Genomic DNA, 26,927 nt, shown 5'->3' with positions numbered 1-26,927 from the left:
ATTCAAGAGTTATAAAGGAACACAGTCATCCATCTTAAAAACAAGATTCCTGCATATCACCTAACAAAGCCTTTTTAATTTTATGCAGTCTTGACTCTGATGAAAAGGAGACATGCAGTTTATACCTATTTTACAGTAGGGGAGACATAGGCAAGCCTTGAAGGACACCACAATTTATGGTTTTGTGGAAGTAGTACACCTACACATCTTTATTTGTTGGCTTTCTTTAGAGACAAAAGAAGAGTACCATTGATAAAGTTGCAGTGGCTCCTGCTGAGCCATACAGGCAGTGCAGAAAGATTTTATGATCCACTGTATCATAGCTCAGTGACTTTCGGAGCGGTCACCGGTCGAGCACGTTTGTTGGTCTCCTATACAGGCCTTATTATGCTTGTAAGCACTCCGATGAGTTCCAGCGCAATATACTGGAATTGAAATTTCTCAACGACCATTTGAGCCTTTGAACACAATCAGAATATACGTATGAGCCTTGATGAAGTTCCCCTTAAGGGAATGAAACTCGTTGGGTGAGCTTTGCGTATTATTGATTTGATCCATTGAATTGAAATAAAGAACGTTTTGACACTATTTACAATCTACTGGACTTCATTACCTGGTGCACCCCCATTCGTTGAAAACATTGGTGGCATAAGACTGGGACAGCAGTGCTGTTGATACTTACCTTTAAGCTACTGGAAGAGGGGCACAATTGCGCTGGCTGAAGGCAGGGCCTGGAACTGCAGTTCTTTACACTCACTGATCCGGCTACCTGCGCACCGACGCACTTGAAGAAAGGAGCGAAGCATGGGCAAAACTGATGCTAGACAACCCAAGATTTCCTTTGAGCAGCGCAACTCCCCAGGGGAACCACCTCGATGGCAGACGAGCAGGTGGCGACTGGCATGGAGTACTCCGATAGCGGTGAGCCTATTATCCGCGAGATGTTCATGGATTTGAAGCAATCCTTGTCCGCAATCGACTTCAAAATAGACTCTATGTCCGATTGACTGGACCGGCCCAGAGACAAAGTGTCAAACTATGACGAGCGCCTGTCTGAGGTCGAACAGTCTGCCTTCTCACTGGAGGATGAGAACGATTCCACCCAGGAGAAACTGCTGCAAATGGAGAAGGTGCTGGAAGTCATAAGAAACAAGAACGAAGACCTTGAAGCTAGGTCTCGATGCAGCAATTTAGGATTCTTGGGATTCCAGAAACCGCTGCCATGACCAGGGTCGAGGACTACATAGAGGAAATATCCATGTATGGCCCCAACACAGATGACCCCTCCTTCTTCACTGAGGTTTGGTGATTGGCGGAATCCCTGGGTCCAGGTGTGACAATATGGGGAGGGGACTTCAATGTGGCTCTCGACCCGGAAAAGGACAGATCAAGCAGCTCCCATAGACCCCATCCCCAAGCAGTGGAGCAACTGCAGATCCTCATGGAGGATCACGAGCTGGTAGATGTATGGCGTCACCGACATCCCCACAGCAGGGAAAGTACCTGTGTATCGACCGCTGGGCCTTCGTGGTCCAGGATTGATTATTGGTTAAAGTTGCGAGACGTGGACTCTTGAGTTTGTAACAGCACGCATCTTGCTAGGTCCCTCTCAGATACCAGATAAGCTCTGTGATCACTGAATACTTTGAACTCAACTCTGGCTCGGTGGAGTCCCCGTCCATGTTATGGGAGGCATTCAAGACTGTTATGAGAGGCAAGTGTATCGCCAAACAGGCGGGGATCCTGCAAGCTCTTATGGGTGATCTCCGGCACCTGGAAAAAGAGATACGGGAACTTGAATCCGAGTACTTTGCATCCAACTAAGCTGCCACCTTTGGTCAAATCAGGGCCAAGATGTCTGAATTTGAAGAAGCAGCACATAGGGAGACACTATATCTCGGAAAGGAGGCCACAGCTCGCCGATATGGTGAAAGAGACTAAGCTGGGAAGACCCTTCCAGGCCTTATCAAAAAGACTTGGGCAAATTACTATATCAGCGAATTGCAGGTCGGGGGCAACACTGTAGATTTAGGGTATGAGGCTGTACAATCAGAAATAATGGTTTTCTATTCCTCACTTTACACTGCGCGCCAAACTGAGGCACATCCCGATTTGATATTGTTTTTTGATTCGATTGAACCGGTCTTAGCTCAGCGATGACCACCGCAAGTACCTGGACGAGCCATTCTCTGAGGAGGTGGTGATGGGCATGATCCGGGCGATGCCCAGGGACAAGGCGCGTGGACTCGATGGCCTCATGTCTGCATTTTACAAGGAATTTGCACCACTCCTTGTACCCCATCTCCTCAACATGTATGAGGGCGCACTTGAACAAAGATTTCTCCCCCCTTCCCTTCGCGAAGCACTGATCGTGACTGTGCTGAAGCCATATAAAGACCCCACGCTGTGCGACTCCTACAGGCCGCTGTCCATGCTATATCTTGATAACAAAATACTCCCTAAACTTCTCGCTTCCCGGTTATTTCCCCTGCTTCCTATGGTGCTCCGCCCTGACCAGTGTGGCACTGTTCCCGGTAGGAGCATGTCTCATAATCTACGAACTCTCTTTGCCACCATGTAAGAGGTCGATCCCTCTCTCCCAGCGGCTGCCGTTTTCCTGGATGCCACTAAGGCATTTGACACCCTGGAATGGCCTTATCTTTTTAAACTCCTTGAGCGTATCAGCCTGAGTCCGTTCTTCATCCAAAAGATTGCCCTTCTATACATGTCCGCACGACTGCGGATAAACGGCGAGGTCTCACCCCCCATCAAAGTGGCACGTGGCACCAGGCAGGGCTGCCCGCTGTCACCCTTACTCTTCGTCATGGCTATGGAGCCGCTGGCCGTCAGACTACGGCAACATCATGCACACTGTGGCCTTAATTTCACACCATGGGTGGTCCTGGTGTCAGTGTATGTGGATGATGTAACCCTGTATTTAAATCACCCAGTGACGAACCTGGACCCACTCATCCATGAAATCATTAGGTTTGGCGGCCTCTCGGGTGTTATGATCAACTGGGGGAAGTCCACGATCTTCCCGCTGACCACAGCCACGGACAAATTTCGTCGGAGTTTCCACTCAAATGGTCTGACTCCCCGGTGAAATATCTGGGCATGTGGATTAGTCGTAACCCAGACGAGCTCTGGCGATGCAATTATGGTAAATTGAAGGAGTGGCTGGAGGGCCGGCTGCACCGATGGAAACCGATCCCACTATCTTTGGCAGGTCGGATTGCCATCACCAAGATGGTAGTGCTGCCCAAATTTCCATATGTTATCAACCTTCCGATGCACCTCACTGTGGAATTCAAGAAAAGACTCTGATCGAATCTGATATCCCTTGTTTGGGCAGGTGGACAGCAGCGAATCACATGGGAGATATTCACTCTTCCGTTCAAGCAAGGGGGACTAGGTGCCCCTGACATGGACCTGTATTGCAATTGCGCGCAGGCCCAGTTTGGGTTCCACCGGATCTTTCCCACCCAATTTATGGCACATGTCGCCCCAGAGGCTGACCAGGCGGACCCGGTTCAACTGCCTATGGTGTTGTATCATCAGCAACACCGTCCTTTCAGGCATTAACACGGTAGGCTGCACTGTTTGGGCATGGCAGGAGCTACGACAAAGGGCACGACTAGACACAATGTTCACGCCCTCTGTGCCGCTCACTCGGCACACAGCATTCCCTTTCACCGCTGAGGCAGGGACTTGTGGAAGACTGTGGAAGCTAAAGCTTCACACACTAGATTGTGCTTTCCCTGATGACGTGTTTATTAGCTTAGATAAGGCACTGGGGGAAGAACATACGGGCCTGATTGACAGATTGACCTATTTCCAGCTCAGAGCTGCGTTGAGCAAGGCTTTCGACTCATTCCCAATAGCACCACTGACATTTAAAGTCCTTGAGGACTTTTTAACCAATCCTTCACCTCGCACATTAATTGCATGGCTATACTTTGGTATGCAGCATGAGTCCCCGATAGGCACCCCGCCGGCACGGCTTAGATGGGAGGAATGCCTGGAAGCCCCATTTGATGAAGGAGTGTGGGAATATTGCTGCGCACAGGCTAAAGAGTTGTCACTCAAATACAGACTGCGATTTATTCACTTCAAATTCATTCACAAACCGTATAGGACCCCTATTTGGATGCACAAAGCAGGTCTGAGTGATGACATATGTTGTGTGCGTTGCAGAGCGCCAGACGCCTCTTTCTTGCATTTGGCGTGGGCGTGGCCCGAGATCATGTCATACTGGGGGATTATATTTGACACCCTGGATGAAGTGACGGGGTGCAGATGTAAGTAGGCTGACTGCCCTGCTGGAGTATGTGCATGATGTGTCCTCTGAAAATCAGAAGCTCATAGCTATGCTTCTACTGCTTGCCAAAAGGAGAGTGGCGATATGCTGCGGCAGAAGACGGAAACCCCAGGTTGCTGACTGGTTAAGAGACACTGCGTTCTGCCACAGCCAGCTATCGGAATTTTGGGAATTAATGCCTGCGCAGGCGCGCCCCAAAAATATCTGGGAACCGCTGCAAAGTTACCTTGCTGCTCGGCAGCCCGACCCAGCGGTGGCCCCTGTGGCTGCCATCAGCGCGGGAGCTGACTGAATCCTTCTTGCAAAAAGGGTAAGTTGCTGATCTTCCCACATTGGACAGCCAGCGAGACCCCCTCCCTCTATTTTCCTTCCTCCTTTCTCCTTACATTCGGTTCGTGAATAAGTTTTCTTTATAGAAATGCTTTGTGGACTATTGAAATGTAGAATAACCTATACCTGGCCTGGCTACTGTACGGCCTTGTCTGGATGAATGGTCACTAGGTTCATATGTTATGCTGGACTGGCTATACATACAGCATGTAATCATCTTGTATGAAGACATTGCATTAGATATATTGGACCACCCATCCCTCCAGATGTGCAGGGGGATAGATGAGTATTGTATCTGCTGTTGATCTTTGAATAAAAATGTAATAGAAAAAAGGAAGCCTGGATTACTCAGCTCTCAGGTGCCGGCCAGCCGCGTGGTCCAGTGGCAGCAGTCCCATCACTGGAGCTTGCATCAGGCCATCATGAGGTGCAGAGGCACTAGTCTCTCTAGGTAACAGGCTCCAGCCAGCCAATAGCAGCCTCTGTGGCCGCAGTACGGGCCCCCCGTGGACGCAGAGCCAAATGCAGCGGCTACCACCAAAATAGCGACATCCCCCGCTGCTGCTTCTGTTGGGGTGAGACATCAGCCCAGTTTTGTTACATTCAGTGCCCTTACACAGCTAATTTGTTCCGAATAGTGGAGTCAGCTGGCAGAGCCTCACTATGCACCAGCCATCTTAATGACGGGATCTCTAGCGCCCCGCACCCCACATCAATATATATAATTACAGCCTGAGGATGCAAAGAAAAATGTGGTGACATTTTCATTTTTAAAGGAACTTGCTCAACATTTTGTAGCATTCCAAACATGGACAAACATTAACCCTAAACACTAATCAAAGATATACCTGCAGTATGGCACTACCAAGTTTATGTTGATTTTCCTAGGGAATGTAGTCTGTACAATCAATTATATTTACTAGTGCAGATCACAAAATTGTAGCAGCATCATTTACCTGATTGACAGAAACCACCATGGTGGTTGCTCCTGCTAATGTTAAGAGATGTCTACCGGGCTTGCGAACATTTTTAAATGTGAAAGATAAGTACTCCGTCAGGGCGGAGGGGTATTTTACTCAAATGCTCTGACAAAGTAAAGCATGTACTCTGAGATTTCTATATATGTTCTAATTCTGTTTGGAACTTACTTTTCTGCAGCTAAAAAATTCAAATATTTTGAAATTGAATCAGAAATGCCGCATTTTGGCTGACCTTAGTTTGTGCAACTTATCCCCTATATGTATACATGGAATGCAGGGCGGGGTGAGTTATTCTCTCATTCTATATAAATGCTGGGTCAAACAACACCTCCTACCTGGATTTCTGAATCTGCAGATTTGTGGGCTGTACTTACCTTCTGTATCATGACACTGTAGATGCCAGTCATCTGGAAGCCTCGTGTGTAGTATAGCAGGTTTATCCATCCGAACACCAGAGAAAAAACCGAGGGAGCAACATACTCTTCACAACCTGCCAGGTACATAATGCCGGAGCACAGGAGCACCGTCGACTGTAGAGTGCTACAGGAAAGATCAACATACTAAAGTCATTAATGCATTATTGGCACCCTAAAACTTTATCCTGTCCTTTTTCTATAAATTGCTTTTATATATTCATCATTTTATTATCATCATAAATTTAGCAAAACACCTTGGAACTTATTCACAATGGTAAATTTACACATGAGTAAATTCACACATGTAAATTTACCCTTACTTTTGGTGGTAATGTTACTAGTCACCATTGACGAGTGTAAAGTGTAGGCTTACAAGCCTCCACCCTTTGAATTGAGGGGGATGAGTGTAAAGTTACTACTAGTAACTCTTCCCAAATAGGTGGAGGTAGGCGGAGGTCTCTTGTACTCGGGCAGAGATCTCTCTACAGTAAAGTGTAGGGAAATTGTAAAAATGTTTTATTTAACTTAAACAAAAATTGGTAAAATGATTTCATGTTGCTTATTGATTAAATTGATTTATATATTTATTTAAAATATGGAACATTAAAAGCAATACCTCTGTTAACCTAATTTTGAATTAACTACTTAATCATTTAAAAAATATGTTCAGTTACAGTAATATTATTTTTAAAGCTTTATTCCAAAAACAACCTAAGTAAAGTTACATATAATTTAAATGAACCAAAGGTTATTAAAATATTTTCAAATAAAATAATATTTATTTTACATATATCTACAATTGTCTTAATGTTAAATAAAATGTACATATATGTATATATAGAAAAGTCCAAATAAAATAATGTATTTTAACATTATTTCTTAAGTCTACTAATTTAAGTCCATGCCTCCAATATTTTCTATAGGAGGGTGTTTAGGAGGGTGTTGTACTAGTGGTTGATCATGTACGGAGCTGGACTTACTCCAGGGCTGAGTTGGAGTACATATACAACTGTTTTGGGACCTTTTTAACTGTAGCAACTATAGAAGTGCAGTTTGTGAATAGCAATGAACTTACTATTTTGTGTGTGGGGCATGTCTCTCTAAACCCCTCTTTAACCCTCTTTAAATTCCTCCTTACTCCTCCCTTAACCTCTCATACTTTGAAGTAAGTATTTCTTATTTTCCAGCTACTCCATAGTCCCTCCCACATTTTCTACTAAAATGTGGGTGCATGTGTGGAGAGATCTGTGCAGTCCGGCCTTAGATTTCCACACAGAAAAGAAAGGAAAGGCGGAGGCAGAGGTCACTGCAAATAGGTTACTGAATATCATTTTGTAGTATGAGTAGTATTACTGTAGAACTACAAAAATACTACACAATGCCGTTTGTGAATATTCCCCATCTGTCTAGTAACAATAACAGTTAAGTCCAACAACATTTTTGAAGTGAATGATTTTTCATGAAAAATTAGCTGCCTTAAAGAGTAGTGACTTTGCCATAAAAACTAAAAGTTCATAAGTTCACAGGTGCTGTCTTCATCTCGTGTCCCAACCCCACTGTACGAAGGCAACCTTGGCTCAAATATAAATGGAATTTGTATTTTTACCTGAAATTGTATTTGAAAAAAAAATGTAACTGGTGTTACAACCCGCCATGTTAAGTTAACCTTAACTTCCGTTCATTTTAGTACTGCTTGTGAAAGATTACTTTCAGATGTGTTTCAGGGAGGCATTTACTTCTGTTTATAAGTTTGTAAAAGGATGCAAAATGGTGTGACTTTGGGCCAGATGTACTAAACACTGTTTGAGAAATACTGGTCTCAATTTGCAGTGAGGTATTTTGGAAACCGACCTATGTACTAATAGGAAGGTTCCCAAAATACTGAATGGTAGTGCATCGTAATTCGACCTACCTCATTATTATTAATGAGGTAGGTTGCAAACTGCGAAAGACTATGATTTTCCGGAATCCCAGGGATGGTGGCCTGCTGGGTTCAGCATCCCACCATGTCTGTGATTGCTTTTAAGAAAAGCATTCATTTATCCTTAAAGGAAAATGGAATGCGTTTGAAAAGAAAAGTTTATTTTCTTGGCCGGGGGGCGGGGGGAAGGGTTTAAGAGGAGGCAGTGGTCTCCAGGGCCACTGCGTCCTTTTAAACAAACGTTCACTGAGGGGAATATGTTAGCACCTCCTTTGAGGTATCTGTAAAATATCAATGTTTTACAAAGGGATTTTGATTGCATAAGATTGACACAGAGCATACCGATTCTGTATTTGGAAGGGAAGCCTACAACACCCCGCCCCCTCAAAATATCAAATTGGTATCCATTACTGAACACATTTTCGAATCACTAAATGTGATTTGTACTTATAAAAATGGCTTTTAGCTTTGGTAAACCCTCTGATTTATTAATTGAGGGGGTTTGCAAATGTTAAAACCATTTATACATCTAGCCTAAAGTTCTTGAAGTGACACTGTAGAGCATTGCTAAATGCTTGTTATGTGACTGCATGATGCTCAATGTGTTGGTATGTGATGGAGGAACAATGGCAGTATTATGCTGGATGTGTGCATGAACGAAAGTGGATGTTTGGATGTACTGTGGTAGGTGAATGTAGGTGTATAAACGTTTCTGTGCAACTGTCTAATAGGTGTGTATGGTCATCTAATGATTGTTAGTTAATGTGTGAGTATATATGATGTTGGGAGGTTCGCCGTTAGAGGATGGGTGTGTTGCTAAATAATTGTGAGTTAAGGTGGGTGTTTAGGCATATTATTGTGGGTTTATTGGTGTATGATGATGTATGATGTAAGGATGTATGGTAGTGGGTATGTTAGCATTAATTGTGTGTATACTTATGTTGTTGCTTGTGTGGACAAGTGATAGTTGCTGTGGTGGCATATTATCTTATTTGTGTGGAGATATGCTGTGTGGTTAACATTTTATGGTATATATTGCCATATAATTGGTCGTGTGAATGCATAATGTTGGTTTTGTTGCATAAGATGGCATTTGTGTTGGAATACAATGTTGATTGTAGAGACATATGAAGGAGGGTATGGTGGTGTCTGAAGAGGAGTGTATTGGTGTTAATGGTAGGGCTGTTTTTGTAAGATGGTGGTTAAGTTGGCATCTGATTCTAACTGTGTGGACACTTGTGTATGATCGTGGAGGTGTTGGCATATGATGTTGATTGTGTGGATTTATAGTGGTGGGCATGATGGCATCTGATGGTGGTTCTGTGCACATATGATGGTTGGAGTGTGGATGAATAATGTTGGTTGTGTTGACGAGTGATGGTGGATGTGTTTCTGTATGATTACAGTTGCATAGACATATTCAGTGTTTTGTAATATAACAGTATGTGTGTTCATGGATGACAGTGGATTTGCTGGCGTAAGATAGCTGGTGGTTTGGAGTATGACAGTGGGTATGAATTATATGGTTTGTGGGGACATATGACCCCCACCCCACATCCCATCTTTGTACCTTAAGCCATACCCTGCATTCCCTATGTATGTCCACATCCCCTCTGCAGTCTTGGATGGCGCTTCCTTGCCATCTACAGTTCCTCTGTGTATACCTCCACCTCCGTAAACCCACTGGATGCTCTTTGGTGCCCAACTAGCTCCGTATGACAACCTGCTCTGCCCCTGCAGACCTTTTCTGTGAACCTGTCCACTGCTGCATCCCCTGTATATACCCCTCTGTTCCCCTGTATCACCTACCTGTGCCCCTTGTCCCTCTATAGTTCCTCTCAATGCCCATCAGCTTGCAACACTGACAAAGTCTAAAATTCTATGTTGTAACTTAAAATTCAAGCCAGCTTTGTCCATATGGAGTGATAACAATAAATCTGTGAATCCAGCAAAAGTCGTTGGTGTCGGTGTCCTCTCTCTTGTGGAAGATAGGACTTGGTGGTTGATATATACATATATACATATATATATATATATGTATATATATATATATATTACATCACTAACATGCTCGGAAGCCAATTTGGGAATAGGTTGCACCATCAATGAGCAATACAGACAGCGATCTAACACAGAGAGCAACTGCGAAAATCAACCACATGGCATAAATCCAGTCCCTGGGGTGCCCCTTATGCTCATCCAATGCTCATTAAACATGTCTGTATAACCATGCCCTAGAACCAAGCTCACTAGGAGCGAATCACGACACTGTAATTTGAAACGCTATTTATACATAGAGAGCAATTCAGCAAACAGTAACGCGACCCCCAGCTCAAACACACGGCACATTATTACTTCAGGGGACGCTGCTTATGTTTTTTAGTCTTTTAGATCTTTATGAACTGGTTACCTATGTCCTACAACTAAGCTCACTAGGAGCGAGGCATGGATTTTCCACTTACAAATGAGATAATTGTATATCATGTTTTTTCCACAGTATACGAGTGTCTATTTACAAACAAGTAAATTGTAAAGTATGTTTTGACACAGTATACGAGATGTTATTACCGTTGTGTAATGGCGCCCATAAAGTACTGCTATTTGCTCAAAAATTCACTGTTCCAAAATGGCGCTGAAAAACCATTGCAATAGTCCTCTTTCAATGTCCATGGTTGTACAAATTATGTATGTATACGATGGTCCGGTAGCATAACGGTGTGTGAGCAAGCCCGTTGAGGGTGAAACGCGTCACGTTGGGTTTATGAAGCAATAAACCCCCTTGAAGCAACTTGGACGGTGTGGTGTCTTTTTTCCTTGACCTGAGAGCACAGTTGGAACTCCGTTTTGCAAGGATTTAATTACCGGGTTACTCCACCGGCGCTGTGCCACCCCTCGGAGGGCTACGCTTTCCGACAGGAGTGCATCTTCATTGGATATATATATATATATATATATATATATATATATATATATATATATATATATATATATATATATATGAGTCTGGGGGGTAGGTGCGTTAAAGAAACCCCTCCAATGCCCGGCACAATTTAAAAAAAATGTTTGTAAATGTTGGGAGAAATTGTTTTAAAAAACGATGCAGACAATGGACAGGTTTGCTATAAACTACTCAGGAAGGCAACATTTAATATATACTAATCAGAAAGCCAACATAGGAACTTCACCCTCTGCCCACTTTTACTATAAAGTGAAACTCCATATGCCCCAGTGAGTTTTTGTGTGTGAGGGGATGAGTGATTGTTGTCTACAATGGTGTGGCATTCATCCACGCAGGCGTCGGGGTGTGTGATGTGTGTCAAGTGTGTCTGTTGTTTTTACATTGTTTAGGAACCATGAAAATGGTGAACAAGGTTGATAACCAAGTGAAACTCCATTTCTCAAAGTGTGATGCTGGGTGAATCGCTCACTATGTTATGAGATTAAGGTCTGCCAATGTATGGGTTATGCTCATGCGAAATCAGTGTGTATGTTGTTGGTCCCTTGTGTGTGTCATTTGTCCACGTTTGCTAACACTAACAATTTAGCATAGTAATTTGTTGCAGAGGGAAACACCATACCTCCTAATGAGGTGACTTTGGTCCACCACGGTGTGGGCTTTACACACATTGACCTTGGATTTCTGTTATGTGTTTCTTAGTGGTGTTGTTTGCTCATGATTACATAAAATGGCGCAGTGATTGATAGAAAGTGAAAACCCATATGTCCTAGCGAGGTATGGGGTGTGACAGGGAACACGTGAATACAGTCCGTCAAGGGGTGAGATTTATACATACTAACTCCTTGGTGTATGAAGCAGGTCACTAGTGTGCATTGTTTGAACAATGAGGGCAAACCATCAAATGACGTACAGAGATTAGTAGAAAATGAACTCCATACGTCCGAGGTGGTATTGGGTGCACCTGGGGATGCAATATATTCTGCCAAGGCATGGGCTTGGCCTTTGCTGACCTCAGTGTGTGTGTTGTGTGCCACATGTGTGTGTTATTTGTACATTGTTTGCAAGCAACAATTATTGAACAAAGTGGTCTGATGAAAAGTAATACCTCACATGTCCCTGAGAAGTGATGTGTGTGTCAATGGACATTTGTTTGTGTGTGCCTGTGCATGGGAATGTCTGTGTAAGAAGGAGTGTGTAGGGCTAGTGTGTAATAGTGTGTAATCAGGAGTGTGTATATTTGTAATTTCATAGTCAAACTTGTATGTGTCTGTGTTTATGTGGGACTGTAGCTTTAGTAGAGTTTTGAAACTTAAAATGGGTGCCAAATTAATCGGGAGTGTGTGTGTGGTTGGGAGTGTGTAGTTGGTTGTATGTGTATGTGGTAAGGAGTGTTTGGAAAATTTCAAAGGAGTGCCATTTTATACTCTTTGTAAACTAATACCATGCATTGTTGTATGTGAGGGCCACTGTTTGCAAACTTTTACCAATATAGCAATAGTTTGACAAGCGCATTGAACAAACACTTTGCTTTACATCCCCTGAACAACTGAACGTAATTTCACCAAATCAATAAAACGCATTAAATAACGAAAAGGCATCTGTTGTAAAAATGTGATGACTGTTCAGTAGATTTCTTGTTGTTTGCGGGGGGAAAACTATTATGGCGAACCCCAATATTTGAGAGAATGAAAAATGGTGTGAGGGAGTCAAAGTTGGCATGTTCTTGGACTGTCGCGAAAATATTTCTTTCACTGACTTTGGTGCGTGGGTAAAAGTTATTAAGGAACGAAAATTGCATTTCCGATGGCGTGAGAAGATAATCTTAACTACAGAGATGCAGTGGCGTAACGAAACTTGAGGGGGCCCCCTGCAAAGTACATGGAGGGGGCCCCCCATTCACCTTGCCAGTCAAAAGCTCTCAGGCCAGCGACCCGCCATACTGCCGGGGCTCACCCCAGCCATAAAAAAAGGATTCTGGTTCCTCTATTGGTCACATCCGCCCTCTCATCGGGCGATTTACATACATCAGTAAATACTGCTGCTGCGCCCTCCAGCAAAGTTACATAACACTGTCTCCAGCCGGCCCACCAAACACATCCTCCTACTTGATGACCCACCTTCAAGCGAAGCCCGCTCAGTTAACCACCTCCAAACGCAGATCACTTCCGTCGTGCATGCTACTAACGCATCCATTACACTCTACCCTCACCCCTATGAAACCCGCAATTATACTTTTCTGTCCGCCTTTAAAACCACCCCTCGGATGTCACTGCAAACCTGTGACCGCCGCCTACTGCACCCCTGTCCATCACCCATAGAAAGACTGATGACCGGTCACCATCTAACCACTGCCTACCAGTAAAGACAGAGCCTTCAGCTGCTGGCCCCCCCAATGCCAATATGGAAGTTTAAAAAATGTTAAACAATCTCTTCAACTGACCACCTCAACACACTTCCTCCTGCTTGCCTATACGGCATCAAAGCCGTTCCTGCTACTTTTCATCCTCTGCATGATGCACACAATAATATCAAATGTACAAAGGGTCCGATTTTTGTTTCCTCACACCAACATTAATTTACACTATGTCCCCCACTAAACCATACCTGCTGTCAAAGGCAAACCAGATCCCATATGTAGCACCAGTCAACAAGTACCCCAAGGACAAACACCAGAGAGAATATGCGTTTCATGAATTAAACCTACAATGACAACATAGCATTTCCCCACCAACTGTCAGCCCAGCAAAGTCTGCAACCGCACAGTAGCCATCAATACCAGCAACGTCTAAAGCGCATTTCCACTTCCTTTCCTTGGCAGCTCCTGATACATATACTTATGCCTTCTGGGCGCCATCTACCACAGACCACAGCATTCTTTGTCTCCCTAAGACTAACCGAATGCTGTCGGTGAACGCTTCTCTTCCCCCTTCCTTACTAATAACTAATGGTGGATAACGAAAAAAATATATAGTATTTTCTTATGCAAATAGCGTATCAAGCACTTGCTGCCCGCAGTCCTCACCAGATCCACACAAATCAATATTCTGCTATCGCACCATCCTGTCACCCCGGATGTATGACGTTACAACGCACACTTTTACAACGCATGCACTTACAACGCATTTTTTACAACGCATAATCCATTACAACGCACTACACTTACAACGCATGACACTACAACGCATTTTTAAAAACTACCATTACAACGCATACCATTACAACGCATAATATTTAATTGCATTTAAGGTAAGTATTAGATAGTATAGGGGTAAAAATTACTTTTCTAACTCCAGGGGGTGCAACAGTAGGGTAAGTGTTGGATAGTATAGGGGTAAAAATTACTATTCTAACTCCAGGGGGTGCAGCAGTAGGGTACGTGTTGGATAGTATAGGGGTAAAAATTACTATTCTAACTCCAGGGGGTGCAACAGTAGGGTAAGTGTTGGATAGTATAGGGGTAAAAATTACTATTCTAACTCCAGGGGGTGCAACAGTAGGGTAAGTGTTGGATAGTATAGGGGTAAAAATTACTATTCTAACTCTAGGGGGTGCAACAGTAGGGTAAGTGTTGGATAGTATAGGGGTAAAAATTGCTATTCTAACTCCAGGGGGTGCAACAGTAGGGTAAGTGTTGGATAGTATAGGGGTAAAAATTGCTATTCTAACTCCAGGGGGTGCAACAGTAGGGTAAGTGTTGGATAGTATAGGGGTAAAAATTGCTATTCTAACTCCAGGGGGTGCAACAGTAGGGTAAGTGTTGGATAGTATAGGGGTAAAAACTACTATTCTAACTCCAGGGGGTGCAACAGTAGGGTAAGTGTTGGATAGTATAGGGGTAAAAATTACTATTCTAACTCCAGGGGGTGAAACAGTAGGGTAAGTGTTGGATAGTATAGGGGTAAAAATTGCTATTCTAACTCCAGGGGGTGCAACAGTAGGGTAAGTGTTGGATAGTATAGGGGTAAAAATTACTATTCTAACTCCAGGGGGTGCAGCAGTAGGGTAAGTGTTGGATAGTATAGGGGTAAAAATTACTATTCTAACTCCAGGGGGTGCAACAGTAGGGTAAGTGTTGGATAGTATAGGGGTAAAAATTACTATTCTAACTCCAGGGGGTGCAACAGTAGGGTAAGTGTTGGATAGTATAGGGGTAAAAATTACTATTCTAACTCCAGGGGGTGCAACAGTAGGGTAAGTGTTGGATAGTATAGGGGTAAAAATTGCTATTCTAACTCCAGGGGGTGCAACAGTAGGGTAAGTGTTGGATAGTATAGGGGTAAAAATTGCTATTCTAACTCCAGGGGGTGCAACAGTAGGGTAAGTGTTGGATAGTATAGGGGTAAAAATTGCTATTCTAACTCCAGGGGGTGCAACAGTAGGGTAAGTGTTGGATAGTATAGGGGTAAAAACTACTATTCTAACTCCAGGGGGTGCAACAGTAGGGTAAGTGTTGGATAATATAGGGGTAAAAATTACTATTCTAACTCCAGGGGGTGCAACAGTAGGGTAAGTGTTGGATAGTATAGGGGTAAAAATTGCTATTCTAACTCCAGGGGGTGCAACAGTAGGGTAAGTGTTGGATAGTATAGGGGTAAAAATTACTATTCTAACTCCAGGGGGTGCAACAGTAGGGTAAGTGTTGGATAGTGTAGTGTAATATTATGCGTTGTAATGGTAGGCGTTGTAATGGTATGCGTTGTAAAGGTATTTTTTAAAAATGCGTTGTAGTGTCATGCGTTGTAAGTGTAGTGCGTTGTAATGGCTTATGCGTTGTAAAAAATGCGTTGTAAGTGTAGTGCGTTGTAACAGTTGCGTTGTAAAGGTTGTTCCCCTGTCACCCCTATTATTATCTGGAGGAATTTTTTATCCCTTCCTTGAACTGGGAAAAGCAATACTTTGCACAAAAACAAGTCCCTTTAAAACCTTTGCTACTTACACAGGCTCGCAAAGCACTTACTTGTTTTACTAACTGTTGTTGTAAAGCAAACGGGTAACTCATTCTAGGATTGGGATTACTGCTTAGAGGTGTGGAAGTTAATACTGAGTCATAGGATGATTTTTTGCATACACTCGTTCTTCCCTGCATGCGCACACAAAGCAACATTACAATTTAGCTTAACACATTGTTCAGAAATGTACCGGAAGGTAAAGAAACAGCCCAAATTATTTTTACAAAGAAAAATAGACAATCGTCAACTTTATAACCCATGACATAAAAGCCTTAGTGTGCACAGCTTACTGAACTCCACGCTACCTAATTCTACCACACACAGCACATTTGAACATCTCATAATTCCATGCCACACAATTCAACTATAAATAATTTAACCCTACATTCCATACCACATAATTACAATCCTTAAAATGAAAAAACACATATTTCTACTTCACTCCATACCACATAATTCCACATCACATAATTACATTCCACACAACTTAATAGCACTCCAAACCACATAATTACACTCCACATAACACAATTCAACTACACATAATTCCACTTCAACCTATATAATTATACGTCACACAACATATTTACACTCAACTCCAAAACACAGAAGAACCGTCCACAAAATACAACTCTGCAACATGCTGCATAATTCCACTCTGCACAATTATACACCACACCATGCCACATAATTCCACACGTCACACAATTCCACAATTCATCCCCACACAATTCATCACACATAATTACTCCACATAATACCACTCAGCACCACATAATTAACCTCCACATAATTATGCTCTCATCCATATTGCATAAATACACTCCACATAAATCCAGTCTATGCCACGTAGCAACATTCCACATACACTCGTTCTTTCCTGCATGCGCACACAAAGCAACATTACAATTTAGCTTAACAAATTGTTCAGAAATGTACCGGAAGGTAGAGAAACAGCCCAAATTATTTTTACAAAGGAAAATAGACAATCGTCAACTTTATACCCCATGACATAAAAGCCTTAGCATGCACAGCTTGCTCAAATCCACGCTACCTAATTCTACCAAACTCAGCACATTTGAACATCTCATAATTCCATGTCACACTATTCAACTATAAATAATTTAACCCTACATTTCATACCACATAATTACAATCCTAAAAATGAAAAAACATATATTTCTACTTCACTCCATACCACATAATTCCACATCATATAACATTCCACACAACTTAATAGCACTCCAAACCACATAATTACACTCTACACAACACAATTCAAGTACACATAATTCCACTTCAACCTATATAATTATACGTCGCACAACATATTTACACTCAACTCCAAAACACAGAATTACCCTCCACAAAATACAACTCTGCAACATGTTACATAATTGAACTCTGCACAATTATACACCACACCATGCCACATAATTCCACACGTTTCACAATTCCACAATTCATCACACATAATTACTCCACATAATCCCACTCAGCACCACATAATTAACCTCCACATAATTATGCTCTCATTCATATTGCATAAATACACTCAACATAAATCCAGTCTATACCACGTAGCAACATTCCACATAACTACACTTCACACCATGCCTCATAATACCACTCAACATAATTTTCACACAGCAGCGCACACTTCCACGTCACACATTTCAACGCTACACATTTCCATTCCACACCACATAATTCAACAACAAACTACATAATTCAAACCAACAACAGAATTACATAACACACCACATACATCCAATCTACACCACAACATTCCACATCATGCTATAATATTTAACAGCACATCACATAAGTAAACTCCACTACATACCACTCCACAACGCAAAATACCATTCCAGATAATCTCACTCCAAGACACACAATCCCACTCCATGACACACAATCCCACTCCACATAATTCCAGTAAACTCAATACCACATAATTACTATCCACATAATTACATTATTTCGCTACACAGATCCAATCCACACAACACAATTCCACAACTAACAATTCCAATCCAAACCACATATGTCCACTTGACACCACACACATTCACTCCACTCCAAGCAGAAAACACATAGGTAAAATTCACTGTCCTTTACAATGTCAATAGCTCTAACTCTCACAAATGCGAGACCAATTGCATTGCAAATGCTTGTTTACCTTCCAATGCGACCGAACAGATCCTGTTCATTTTTTATTTTTTTATTTATTTTATGGAGTTTTATATAGCGCGAACTTGACCCGTATCGGGTATCATAGCGCTTTACATGAGCACCAGTTGCGTTACATGAGGACACATTCATATTTGTAAAGGCATGGGGAGATTAAGAGATTTGCCTAGAATCACAGGATGTTCAGTGTCATTGCTGAGACTTTAACCCAGTTCCCCGGATTCGAGGTCGACCGCCCTGGCCGTTAGGCCAACTCCTCTCCCAAGTATGAGTAAGAATAGGCATTCGAAGGGCTAAGCAGAAGAGCTGAAGTATGTAGATGTAAAAGTAGTGGAAGGTAGGTTCAAGTAGGAGTATGCAGGAGTAAGAGTGCAAGTAGGAGTAGGTAGGACTAAGTTAATGGTAATAAGGGCATTGGCAAATACGGTAGCAAAAGTAAGAATAGCAGTTAGAAGACGTAATAGGAGTAAGAGGAGAAATGAGTAAGAGCAGGAGGAAATAGGCATAATAAGTTGTAAGTGGAAGCAAGAGTATGTTGGAATAATAAAACGTAAGAATGGGAACAAATATGAGGTGTAAGAGAAAGGTAAAATTAAGAGGTTACGTAGCACAGTAAGAGGAAGTATGAAACCTATGAGTAGAAACAAAAATCAGCAGTAGGCATAATTAGGAAAAGTTGGTGCTAGTAAATTAAGTGCAAGATTAATGAAAGTAAGATTGAAAGAGACCAAGATGAGAAAAGAAAGACGAAGACAGCAAATCCTTCCATATTCTTCTACGACTCCAGTGCTAACAAAGCATGACATGCTTTTCAATTTATGCACACATCAGATGAAGAGCAAGGACCTTCCATTAAGCACTATTGTAACACGCTTCAGTTGGTAACTTGCGTGCAGCTGAAATAGGTACAATTTATGTGTTTTATAGCGCTCACAAACAGCATAAGCGTGTTTCTTGGCACTATTTCAACAAAAGTTATCGCTATGCCACTGGCAGAGGTACAATTTGTTTTATTAATGGGTTGCACACAGACCGGTCTGTGTGACGTGCTGTTCGACGAAAAAGTGCAAAAAAAGACTTCTTAATACCCCGTGAGCAGCACTTCAGAACAGTTTGGATAAAGCTTAGCCGATTCCCTGGAGCTGTTTAGTGATTTTTGTGTGTCTCTGGCACCCAGTAGCTGTGCGTTTAGCCCGAAGGCCACATTTGGCATGTTCTGACTTGAACTCACCATTATAGAGAGAATGTAATACTAGGTAATTTATTGTCACATGCCCCCTTTCTCTGTAGTCCCCAGCACCTGTTTAGAGGTGGACAGGAAGGAGCCCTCTCTCCTTCCAGCACAGCAAGCAATACCACAGAACAGTGCCAAAACCAACACAAGCATTGGCATAGCCAATAGGTCTCGCCTTTGGGACCTTATAAGTGTTTAGCCATTCAACAGTTGCATAACTAAATACTTATAAAGTCCCAAAAGCGAGACCTATTGGCTATGCCAAGCGACCGTGCGGCCGCGAAAGTGAAAGTGATCGGGATCGTGATCACGATCAAACATCAAAGCGGCTGTGAAAGTGAAAGTAATCGCGGTAAAGCGCGGCGCACGCGCACATGCACTGTAGCTCTAGGCTGGCCTGGTAGCACTTTTTGGAGCCCTCTCAATAAGTCTCGCCAGACCTGCGCATGCGCTGGGGCAGGCGAGATCTAACAAACAGCTCCCGGTAGCTCAGCTCATGTGCCCCGGTAGATGTGAGGCTGTGAGCTGATGAGTAAGAGGTTTAGGGGCAGAGTGAGGAGCTGGCAACCTATTCCAGGGTGGAGCAACAGCACCGAGGCGTCTACAGCAACAGGGGATGGGTCTCCTCAGCTCCGAAGTGTGAGGCCAGCACGTGGGAGCCATACAGCGGCAGCCAATGCTTGTGAAGCAAGTAATCAAGTATTGGCAAAGGTCAAATAAAACCAAGCTAGTGCCAACTAACACGAAGGGTGGGACGGGGAATGGTAAAATTGGGGGCAGGAGGTAACATCTTGCGCTGTTTTTGACTGGGTACTATCCCGGCACTCTAATGTTGAAAATCACAGTATCTATGGGTAAGGTAAGGAATAAGTCGTAATAATACAGTGTTAAGACAAGAGATCTTGATTGTCCCCCAGAGCTCGGAAAAAACAATACTGTCCCAACAATTGTTCTTAGTGGTAACTCATGTCATTTAATTATTGTCTGAAGTCACAATTTATACATTATCAAAAGCATGGACCTATTCTCCTAGTGTTCCATTTAAACATTTCCAAAAACATGGACCTATTCTCCAGTGTTACAATGATATGCACACGTAGTTCAAATACACAATGTACAATTACAGTGTACACAATCAGTCCCTTTACAATGCACCTATTTCCCGTGCAGTAGAAACAAATTTCAACACAATCAGTCCCTTTACAATGCACCAATTTCCCGTGCAGTAGAAACAAATTTCAAGATATCCAAGATTCAGCAGAGCGATGATCCAAGACAGCCGACACGTGTTTCGTTACCCGATGTAACTTTTTCAAGGCTTGTTCAAATGATTGAGTTGTCAAGAGGTAATGCAACAATATAGTAGTCCCAAGGAATGTTTCTCTGATGGGCCAAGATACGCGCTGAAAACCTGTCTGTTAGCTCTATACAGCCATTCCGTGTTCTTTTATATAAACGGCATTGTTATGACAGAAGGGCAATTTCTCTGAACCAGGCGTGTAGGAGACTAGCGAACGAAATTCTGAGCCCTGAAGTTATCAATTTGCAGGGTTCTGTAGTCTCCAGAAAGAACGCTTTAATTTTCTTGCATCAAAGACCTATCACAGTCAAATAGGTGATGTTGCTGTAGCACAATCGTTGGTGTCTAAAAGAGCCTTTCCAACGTAGTAAAGGTGGTGTCTGAACCTCAGAGCAGCACCAGTCAATTGCTGCTTCTTATTAAGTAGAAATTGTGTGGCCAAAAATTGGGAAAGAAACACAGGCTTTCACCAACATGTTCTTCTCGACCAAGTAGTAGAAAGTTCTACCGGAAAGTACTGTGGTAGGTGCTTTCAGTTCAATGCGAATATTCAACGAATCGTGTTGGCGGCGTCCAGTCTCCTACACGCCTGGTTCAGAGAAGTTGCCCTTCTGTCATAACAATGCCGTTTATATAAAAGAACACGGAATGGCTGTATAGAGCTAACAGACAGGTTTTCGGCGCGTATCTTGGCCCATCAGAGGAACATTCCTTGGGACTACTATATTGTTGCATTACCTCTTGACAACTCAATCATTTGAACAAGCCTTGAAAAAGTTACATCGGGTAACGAAACACGTGTCGGCTGTCTTGGATCATTGCTCTGCTGAATCTTGGATATCTTGAAATTTGTTTCTACTGCACGGGAAATTGGTGCATTGTAAAGGGACTGATTGTGTTGAAATTTGTTTCTACTGCACGGGAAATAGGTGCATTGTAAAGGGACTGATTGTGTACACTGTAATTGTACATTGTGTATTTGAACTACGTGTGCATATCATTGTAACACTGGAGAATAGGTCCATGTTTTTGGAAATGTTTAAATGGAACACTAGGAGAATAGGTCCATGCTTTTGATAATGTATAAATTGTGACTTCAGACAATAATTAAATGACATGAGTTACCACTAAGAACACTTGTTGGGACAGTATTGTTTTTTCCGAGCTCTGGGGGACAATCAAGATTTCTTGTCTTAACACTGTATTATTACGACTTATTCCTTACCTTACCCATAGATACTGTGATTTTCAACATTAGAGTGCCGGGATAGTACCCAGTCAAAAAAACGTCTAAACTACAAGTGCCCCCTCCCCGGGTCTTGTGGTCAGTCACATCCTAGGTAGTGGGATGTTTTCTCTATCCTGATGGGCACCGCAAATTGTTCAGGCTACTAGGGAATAGATGTGCGACTGGTAGCTCCATCACTACCGCAGGTCAGATTGATGTAAAACATCTTGCACTTGTTAGTGTTGTGAGACAGAGAAAAGGGTCAGCGACAGGAGGATATTTACAGCTGGGACTAATTAAAGTCCCAGATAACCTAACTATCTGTAGAAATGTAAATGCTGCATTTTAAAACATATTAGGCATTTGTTCTCAACCCACAACATAGCATGTTTTTTGAAGGAGCAATTAAAACTCACAATTAAAACTGCTAGACTTACCGACAAAGCTGCAGAATGTTATCTGTCCTGCTCTTTACACGTCTAACCTCTCTCCCTGAAAGCGTGTTTCTGAAGAGTACAGGGCCCCCATCCTTTTTCCGTCGGGGCTCTGACTGAAGAGAAACAATGTAACTTGTTACTTTGTTTCTCTTCAGTTCAGTCCTGCCCTGGGTCAGCGCGAGGGGCTCAGAGCAGGCTGCAGGCTGCACCTGCTTTCTAGAGCAAGCCTTTCACTCACAGCTCTTTACTGAAGAGCTGAGGGGGCCCCCCGCACCGCGGGGGTTGCGGGGGTGTTTGTTACGCCCCTGCAGAGGTGCAATTATTCCCACCCTCTTATGTATATTTCTCCTAGGCCTGTCAGACAGACAAGGCGTGGTAACTCAAAGAGACCTTCACTCTCACGCCTGGCCAGATCTGCGTTGGGAGGGTGGTGGGTAGCATGCACCTTGCCAGGCAGGCATGTAAAATAAGAAGGACTTCCCTGCCTTTGTTCTTTAAACAAAAAAATCACCTGCCTTACGCAAGGACATGGTGTACATGTTTTCATAAAACTCTGGCCATGCCTACAGTTCGGGGATGGGTACGTTGAGCCCTCATCCTCCTGCCTTACCAAAGGATGGAGGGCAATAGTATTACAAGCACCCGGCAGCTAAACTATGTCCCGGTGCCACTGCACTCTGCTGCCCTTGTTTTAGGGCTAGAAATGTGTTGTTGTTAATTCAATTACCCCCACCCTGGGCACATTTCTCTAACGGTATTATTTATAGGTCTATGATGTCTGTCCCGTAAATCCTAGAATCTCGAAAGAGATCATTTGAAGAGCCTGAGAAAATTAGGACAGACACCTTGGTGGTAAATGTCTTTTTGCAAGCACATTGGACCCAATGTTTTCAGCTTTAGTCACTTGAACTTCTAAGTAGTGCAAAAATCAGACTGAAACACACTATGTGATAATGAGCAGCAATGTGTCCTGAACAGTATTGTGCCATAATATAGAGCACTGTGTCATACTGGGCAATGTTAAGTGATATTGTTTTTTTAAAAAAATGATATTTGACAAATTTGTAAACAAGTATTGGCAAAGCCAAAAGATTTAGCTTTAATTACCTCCTCGCAAGTCTTCCACGCCACAACTAACGTAGTTGGCTTTAGCACCCCAATAGAACCCTCCAAGCAAATTAGCGCTCTAGCCTTTTCATCCTTCCCTAACATGGCCGACCTCCTTCACCCCTGACCTAATATAAGAGGATTCACGACCCACCCCACTCCCTGTTTTTTTTTTTGGTTCTGCTCTGCAAACTTTTCGAGCAAGTTACAGGTAAGCGGGGCGAGGTCTGCTGTAGCCAACCCAGGGGCAGTGCTTAATTTGTGCCGGGGCTTTCCGGTGCTCAGCACCGGCACATATTTCCCAGGGCCGGGGCTGTTGAATCAATTTTCCCTCCCACTAATGCATTTTAGTGCTGGTATCACTGCACTAAAATGCATTAGTCACACATTCATTTCTACAAATTGAATGCAAATGAAGCACTGCAGCCTGCACATAACAAGCATTTACAATGCAATGGTCTCGGCATTGTTAAAGTTAGAGCTATTGGCATTGCTCATGACATTATTTTTGTTTATGCTTCTGTTTTTAAAACATTTAAAGAAACGGCATTGTTATTTACAATGTCAATAGCTTAATCTCTCTCAAATGCGAGACCTATTCCATTTGCACCCACACAGAGAGCCACACACAAAGCAACCCACACACACAGAGCCACCCACACAGAGCTACCTACACAGAGCTATTCACATAGAGCAACCCACACACAAATAGAGCCACCCACACAGAGCCACCTACACACACACAGACAGAGCCACCCACGCATAGAGCCACCTACAAAAAAAGCCACCCACACAGAGCCACACACACAGAGGCACACACATACACACACACACATATAGACCTCTGCAGCAAACACATTAACCCACTGATCCGACGAACCAGGATTTGATTCTGTACCCTGTAGAATACACAGGGAACAACGCAGCAGGCTCACTATACTGTTTTAGAAGGAAAGGAAGCTGTGTATACACATTCGACTCTGCAGCAAATGCATGAACCTGCTGAGATACAGCTGTGTGAGTGTGACCAGGGTGCAATCATGTGACCCTGACACTCATCCCTGCCTGGGTGAGTTATTCTTCCCGCTTATCTTGTTAACAAGGACATTACACACTGGCCTGTGTGAAGCAAAGGGAAAAGGTGACCAGGGCCAGTCCGGGAGGGTACACAGGTCACCCTTTCCAAATAATAACTCACACCGCGTGGCCATGTTTGTCCCAGTCATATGACCGCAAAGAAGGAATAATGCGACAATCAGGGTGAGTCGTAAGAAGCCGAGCACGGGCTTCTGAGTGACCAAAGGGCGGAAGTGAGGCCGCCGGAAGATTCTGGGACATCTTTAATACAGACTAAAGGTATGGCTTGCCAGAGACCTGTGGTTATCGCGGCAACCTATGAGCGTTATCTTCCCTCCGAGACTCGAAAAGTAAGGCACATGTGACTAGCAAATATACGCACGCTCCCATGACAGGACAGCATGCCTCTGGCAATCTTTAGATCTATTCCCCAGCCTCCCCCAACAGGCCTGATGCACTGTACCCACAACAAAGGTGCAACTTATCCCTCCTGAAAGGCACTCGAGAAATCTAAAACCGGACAGGACCAGCCTGTCCTTTGCGACCTAGAACGATGCGTCTCGGGACTACAGCTGCCTGACCCTTGTGGCCTGGACATCTGAGGCTTCTTCCTTACGGAGGACTGTGGCCACGAGTCTCTCGCGCCACCTACAGTTCTACAAACACTTAAGTTATCTCCCTAAACTTTGACTATCCACCAGGACAGCGTTTCAGACCTTTGTCTTTCTGCTGCAAATAGTTATCAAAACCAGACTACAGCACCCAAAATGCACTAGATATGATCGAAAATGACGGTCCAATGCTCTGCGTTCTTTTTGGCGACCAAAATACACAAATACCTCTCTGTTGGTGTCGGCTTTCTATGAGGAATACGGGATACTCTGTTGTTCAGGAATTGCCTAAAAGTAGGTAGGGGGTACTTCCTGTATACTAATGAGCAGACCCCGCCTCCTGGCAAAACCTTAATGGGGTATGTTTACCTCCCTCTCGTCTTGTTTAATCCATTATATAGCAGGACTGTGGAACTTCGCGGCTACACGTGGGTATACATTTATAAAAATAAACAAACAGAGAAAAAAATATCTACGATCTCCATAATGCAAGAATACGCCAAACCAAAGATGATTTTAGTACATGTATAGTCGGACTGTTTGATACGAAATGGCGAAAGGGAGGCTAGAGACAGAAGTCTTTCAATGCCAGTTCTCTCCAGACAAAGGAGAACGATTCTGGGCAGCGCTTGGTGTTGGTCAAGTATGGTGCTTTCTTCCCAATTCGCAACTCAAACACGCTTTAGGAATGAAAATACAGGTACGAGCTCTGAAAAAAAGCGCTCAGGATTTGTCGTAGTGATATGTCCCTTCTTTACCAAGCTTGTCTCCGATGACCCTCCAAACAGGTTAGATCTTGTTCTTACCGGCTCTCTTTCTGTAGTCCCCGGATGATGTCCAGGAGAGAGAGACAAAATTGATTTATCGGTCTCTATTTTTTTCTTCAAAATGAACCTCTTCCTAGTTTTAAGATGTTGACATGTATGTCCTAGTATCGCCGAAAGGGCAAAAAAGCGACTCAAAACTGTGCGCACTCATTGAGAGTTTTAGTTAATGCATGTAAGGGATTTTTTTTCTTCAGTTTTATATAGCGCGAACTCGATCAGACGGTATTGGAGCGCTTCACATGAGCAGAACAGCAATCACATTACACACAGACACATTCCTTTTTGGTAGGCACGGGGAGATTAAATAATTTGCCCAAAATCACAGGATGTTCAGTCAACGCCGAGACTCGAACCTTACCAACTACACCAACCAAATCTGCCATGTCTCTGCTACCCAACAGCCCACCGCCATTTGAACCGAGCAAACAAAGTCCATGGTCGTTAAAAAACACATACGATAATTAAAACAAGAAATGTAAATAAACAAAGATCGCTTACCTTAGATGTTCGGAAATCGCTCTGTACATCCCAGCAAGAGACACGAATAAACACGAGAACGTCCCTGTAAAAAAAAAAAAAAAAAAAAACACGCCCACCATTGTAAAAGGGACGGGGTTTAAAAAAGAGAAAGAAACGAAAAAACACACCCCCGTATCCGAAAAAGATGGGGCTTGAATTGACAGACAAAGCTCTTCTCCAAAGGCTGACCAGCATTTAAGAGGCCAGCCAATGGAGAAGAGGGGCGGGTTCAAGCCCCACTACTAGAAAACATAAAATCTCGACAGCGAGACTGCGCAAGCGCAGCCTTCGCTAGCCGAGACCTAATTAAAAAAGAAAAGGGCTGCTGCTGCGCTCTTCATTTAGCTGCCTCGGAGCTCACAATAGATGGCCTCAGGCATTTGAACTGTCTTTTTACACGTTGTTTTCGAATTGGCACCGGATATAAAAAGACACAAATCTGTCTTGAGGGCCGACCCCAGCCTCTGGGACAAGTGGTTCCGGTGCATTCAGTACTGGGTGCATTCTTTCCTGGAGGG

General features: G+C 43.3%; 1 pseudogene across 1 annotated transcript in view; it reads right to left on the bottom strand.

Moving 5' to 3' along the window:
* LOC146858397 (transient receptor potential cation channel subfamily V member 1-like) overlaps positions 1-26,927 on the bottom strand; it is a 989,609-nt pseudogene that overhangs the window by 105,273 nt on the left and 857,409 nt on the right. The window contains exon 11 of the transcript XR_014980020.1: positions 6,006-6,171. The product of XR_014980020.1 is annotated as a transient receptor potential cation channel subfamily V member 1-like (transcript). The remainder of the gene's footprint in view (positions 1-6,005; positions 6,172-26,927) is intronic.

The sequence above is a fragment of the Triturus cristatus genome, chromosome 3_2, assembly GCF_964204655.1.
Source record: "Triturus cristatus chromosome 3_2, aTriCri1.1, whole genome shotgun sequence".
Classification (NCBI taxonomy): domain Eukaryota; kingdom Metazoa; phylum Chordata; class Amphibia; order Caudata; family Salamandridae; genus Triturus; species Triturus cristatus.
The sequence above is the reverse complement of the archived record's forward strand: the minus strand, read 5'-3'. Positions and strand labels throughout refer to the sequence as shown.